Below are 5507 nucleotides of genomic sequence, written 5' to 3'. Positions count from 1 at the left end.
ACAAAAATATTTGGATGCAATTTCAAAAATGACAGAATGATCTCTGTTCATTTCCAAGGCATTATTCCATATCACAGTAATTCAAGTCTATGCCCCGACCAGTAATGCTGAAGAAGCTGAAGTTGAACGGTTCTATGAAGACCTATAAAACCTTCTAGAACTAACATGTAAAAAAAAGACGTCCTTATCATTATAGGATATTGGAATACAAAAGTAAGAAGTCAAGAAACATCTGGAGTAATAGGCAAATTTGGCCATAGGGTACAGAATGAAGCAGGACAAAAGCTAATACAGTTTTGCCAATAGAGTTTGGTCATAGCAAACACCCTCTTCCAACAACACAAGAGGAGACTCTACACATGGGCATCACCAGATGGTCAACACCAAAATCAGATCGATTATATTCTTTGCAGCCAAAGATGGAGAAGCTCTATACAGTCAGCAAAAACAAGACCGGGAGCTGACTGTGGCTCTTATCATAAACTCCTTATTGCCAAAATCAGACTTAAATTGATGAAAGTAGGGAAAACCACTAGACCATTCAGGTATGACCTAAATCAAATACCTTACAATTATACAGAGGAAGTGAGAAATAGATTCAAGGGATTAGATCTGATAGACAGAGTACCTGATGAACCATGGACAGAGGTTCTGACATTGTACAGGAGACAGAAATCAAGACCATCCCCAAGAAAAAGAAATGCAACAAAGCAAAATGCCTGTCTCAGGAGATCTTACAAATAGCTGAGAAAAGAAGAGAAGTGAAAAGCAAAGGAGAAAAGGAAACATATACTCATTTGAATGCAGAATTCCAAAGAATAGTAAGGAGAGATAAGAAAGCCTTCCTCAGTGATCAGTGCAAAGAAATAGAGGAAAACAATGGAATAGGAAAGACTAGAGATCTCTTCAAGAAAATTAGATATACCAAGGGAATATTTCATGCAAACATGGGGTCAATAAAGGACAAAAATGGTATGGACCTAACAGAAGCAGAAGATATGAAGAAGAGGTGGCAAGAATACACAGAAGAACTGTACAAAAAAGATCTTCACGACCCAGATAATCACGATGGTATGATCACTCACCTAGAGCCAGACATCCTGGAATGCAAAGTCAAGTGGGCCTTAAGAAGCATCACTATAAACAAAGCTAGTGGAGGTGATGGAATTCCAGTTGAGCTATTTCAAATTCTAAACAATGATGCTCTGAAAGCGCTGTACTCAATATGCCAGCAAATCTGGAAAACTCAGCAGTGGCCACAGGACTGGAAAAGGTCAGTTTTCATTCCAGTCCCAAAGAAAGGCAATGCCAAAGAATGCTGAAACTACTGCACAACTGCACTCGTCTCACATGCTAATAAAGTAATGGTCAAAATTCTCCAAGCCAGGCTTCAGCAATACGTGAACCACAAACTTCCAGATGTTCAAGCTGGTTTTAGAAAAGGCAGAGGAACCAGAGATCAAATTAGCAACATCCGTTGGATCATCAAAAAAGCAAGAGAGTTCCAGAAAAACATCGATTTCTGCTTTATTGATTATGCCAAAGCCTTTGTGTGGATCACCACAAACTGTGGAAAATTCTTTTTTTTTTTTGGAAAATTCTTAAAGAATTGGGAATACCAGACCACCTGATCTGCCTCCTGAGAAATCTGTATGCAAGTCAGGAAGTAACAGTTAGAACTGGACATGGAACAACAGACTGGTTCCAAATAGGGAAAGGAGTACATCAAGGCTGTATATTGTCACACTGCTTATTTAACTTATATGCAGAGTACATCATGAGAAACGCTGGACTGGAAGAAACACAAGCTGGAATCAAGATTGCTGGGAGAGATGTCAATAACCTCAGATATGCAGATGACACCACCCTTATGGCAGAAAGTGAAGAAGAACTAAAGAGCCTCTTGATGAAAATTGAAAGAGGAGAGTGAAAAAGTTGATTTATAACTCAACATTTAGAAAACTAAGATCATGGCATCTGGTCCCATCACTTCATGGCAAATGGATGGGGAAATGTGGAAACAGTGACAGAGTTTATTTTGGGGGGCTCCAAATCTGCCGAGAGGAGATAACCTACGTCCGAGGTCGGGGGAGGCAGCCGAGACGAGCTACCCCACGCCTGAGGTCGGGGGCGGTGGCTGAATTGAGCTACCCCACGCCCGAGGTCAGGGGCGGCGACCGAGACGAGCTACCCCATGACCGAGGTTGGGGGCAGCGGCCGAATTGAGCTACCCCACGCCCGAGGTCGGGGGTGGTGGCCGAATTGAGCTACCCCATGCCCAAGGTTGGTGGCAGTGGCCGGGAGGACCTACCCCTCGCCCGAGGTCAGGGGCGGCGGCCGGGAGGAGCTACCCGACAGTGACTCTAGTAATAGGTAAAACTGTGGCTAGAGGGCCATGAGTTAAAACGATTCTGACCATTTCCTAGTCTTCATGATACCATCCCCTAGTTCTCTCACAGCCCATGCCCATCCTTCCTGTGGCGTGAATGCACCCCTAACTGCTCACGCTCAGTGAGGTAGTCTCCATTATGTGTATCTGGGCTTTAGTGGTTGGACCCCACCCCACTTCATGTCCCTAGTACATTTGTTTGTGCAGTTGTCAGGTGGGCAGCTCTTTAGGCTCACTTTCCCTCTCAGATGGATTCCTATCCCGGTGTCATCTCCATTTCTTTTTTTCCAATTTTAGTATATGTGTTTCCTAAGCTGCTGCTGCTGCTGCGTCGCTTCAGTCGTGTCCACCCTGACGACCCCATAGACGGCAGCCCACCAGGCTCCCCCGTCCCTGGGATTCTCCAGGCAATAACACTGGAGTGGGTTGCCATTCCCTTCTCCAATGCATGAAAATGAAAAGTAAAAGTGAAGTCGCTCAGTAGTGTCCGACTCTGAGCGACCCCATGGACTGCAGCCCATGGGGCTCCTCTGCCCATGGGATTTTCCAGGCAACAGTACTGGAGTGGGGTGCCATTGCCTTCTCCGGTTTCCTAAGCAAGCGCTCTCGAATATAGTTGCTGTGGGGAATTAAATTCGCTGCTGAGAGATTTGATATCTCACTTTAATTTTACCCTATTGTACTTTAGTTTTACCCCCTAACAGAAATGGCAGCAAAGAACTTTGTAGAAGGAGGCAAAGGCAATGGAAAGCTGAATAGGACCGTTGAAATAGTTTGAATTCACTGCTTGAACCAATCACAGAGTCTGGTTTGTGACTCTCTGTGCGCGGTTTGTCCCGTGCTTCCCACAATTCCTGCAACCCCAGTTCAAATGAAAACACTTGAAGCGGGAATTCTTTCCACCAGTAAGAGCGACGCTTGGATTACAGGCACGAGTTCCACATACAGAGAAAGAGTGAGTGGATACTGTACTTGTCAATCATTCTTGCCTCAGCCAATCAGGATCTTTATAGGCGAGACCATCAGTAGGCTATAAAAGGAGTGCACTTGCTTCTTGCCCGCCGTTTTTTCCTGGGTCTCTTGGTGGGTGCGTAGTGAGTTGGTCCTTTCAGCGGTGAGGGAACACAGCGGCTGCTCCTAGGTGAGTTAGGTTAATTTAATTTTTATTTGTCATTGCTAGTTGACTATTTACAATGTGCTTTTTATAGAGGAATATACTTTAATAATGTAATTAATAATATACTTTAATAGTCTGGAGGGCTTTGGAGTTTTGGCTGTGTGGGTCTTTTAGCCGAACTTGGACACAGTATTGTGCTTTATAGTACAGCATGATAACTTTAATATTTTACTTGTTTTAAATATTGGTCTTGGTTCCCTTTTGTAATCGTTGTTAAGGTACGGTTAGCTGAGCAGGTAGAGGGAAGTCTTGGGGCTGCCAGGGAGCTGATTTTGGCTTTTTATTTTAAATCTTTGCATGATTGTTGTCACTGTGTATTTAATTATTGGTCTTGGTCCCTCTGTTTCTGTTGTTTTCAACCTGAAAAGGAGAAACTTAACAAACTGAGAGGAGTTGTGCATGGGATTAGGACAGTTAGTCGCTTTTGGTTACCTTTAGAGTAACTTCATTGGAGAAGGCAATGGCAACCCACTCCATGTTCTTTCCTGGAGAATCCCAGGGACGGGGGAGCCTCGTGGGCTCCCGTCTATGGGGTCGCACAGAATCGGACACCACTGAAGCGACTTAGCAGCAGCAGAATAACTTTGTGCTTATGTGCCAGCGTCCGTGCCCCAGTGTGTGCCTTTGTGCCGGCGTGTCTGTGCATGCGTGTGCCCATGCCTGGGTGCCTCCGTGTGTGCCCATGTGTGAGTGCCCGCTTGCGTGCCTCCATGTTTGCTCATGCTTGAGTGCCTCCATGTTTGCTCATGCTTGCGTGCCCGCGTGCGTGCCTCCATGTTTGCTCATGCGTGCATGCCCGCTTGCGTGCCTCCATGTGTGCCCATGTGTATGGGCCCTCATGTGTGCCCTGGCGTGCATGTGCATGCCTGCATGCCCACATATGTGTCTATGCATGCATGCCCATGTGCATGCCCACCTGCGTGCATGCCCACGTGGGTGCCCATATGTGTGAGTTCTCACTTGTGTCATTAAATTTTGGAATCAATCCTCTCAGACGCTGATTTAATTAACAAGAAAAAAAAAAGCTTCTGACATTTTAAGCTTGGAATGAGGTAATCAAAGGTCTGATTGGCACAGGAATTGTTCACTAATGACTTTAAATAGCTTTCAGTCACCGTTGGGGCAGTTTTATGTTTTTGTTTAAGGTACTTGTGCATTTGATATCATATTTGACCAAACGTGGTCCTGGGGTTTTTCATGTGTTTTCCTTTAAAAGCCTGATCTTATTTGCACTTGGTATTTTACAAACACTGTGGATACCCCAAAGCCTCTCTTCAGCCAATATTGGATGCAGTTTGGCCTTAAATTTTATGTAACAATTGTTTGTTCATTCTCTTTGCATTTCAGTTAAGTTTTCTTGATTGGGATTTCATAGTTTTCTTATGAAAGGTTTTGTGAAAATTTAGATTTACAGGGGGAGAAAATTAAGTCAGATTGTGTGTCTTTTATTTGGTAATTGTGTATTTGGTATAGTTTTATTTGTTTAAATTGTGATTTTATAGCCCATTCCATAAATTTCTTTAAAAATAAACATTTTAGGGTACTCGGGATTTACAAATGCAGGATTTAATCATCAGGCAGAGTCTTTAATGTTTTACGATAGTGAATGCACTTAAGTGTCCGTCATAGGCTGCCTTGTAGTGCAGTTTGGCAGTTTTACAGAGGAATTGTGTGTTTGGTATCATTTGAATCCATTAAATGTAGATCTTGGTCCTTTTCACAAGCTTTGTGTTTAAAAAAAAAAAAAAAAACACCGTATGTTGCCTTCAATTCACAAGTAAGGAAACAAGTTTTCTAATCGATAGATTTATGGTATTTTCAGTGTAAAAATACACACCTGGACAACCTGAGTGGCCACGAGCTTGTTTTAGGACACCGGATGCTCAAAAATGCCTGGTACTGGCCAGAGTTGAGTCATGTTTTGGATTTCGTCTCCTGTAA

This window comes from Bos javanicus, chromosome X, assembly GCF_032452875.1.
Source record: "Bos javanicus breed banteng chromosome X, ARS-OSU_banteng_1.0, whole genome shotgun sequence".
NCBI lineage: Eukaryota > Metazoa > Chordata > Mammalia > Artiodactyla > Bovidae > Bos > Bos javanicus.
Note: the sequence above shows the minus strand (reverse complement) of the source record.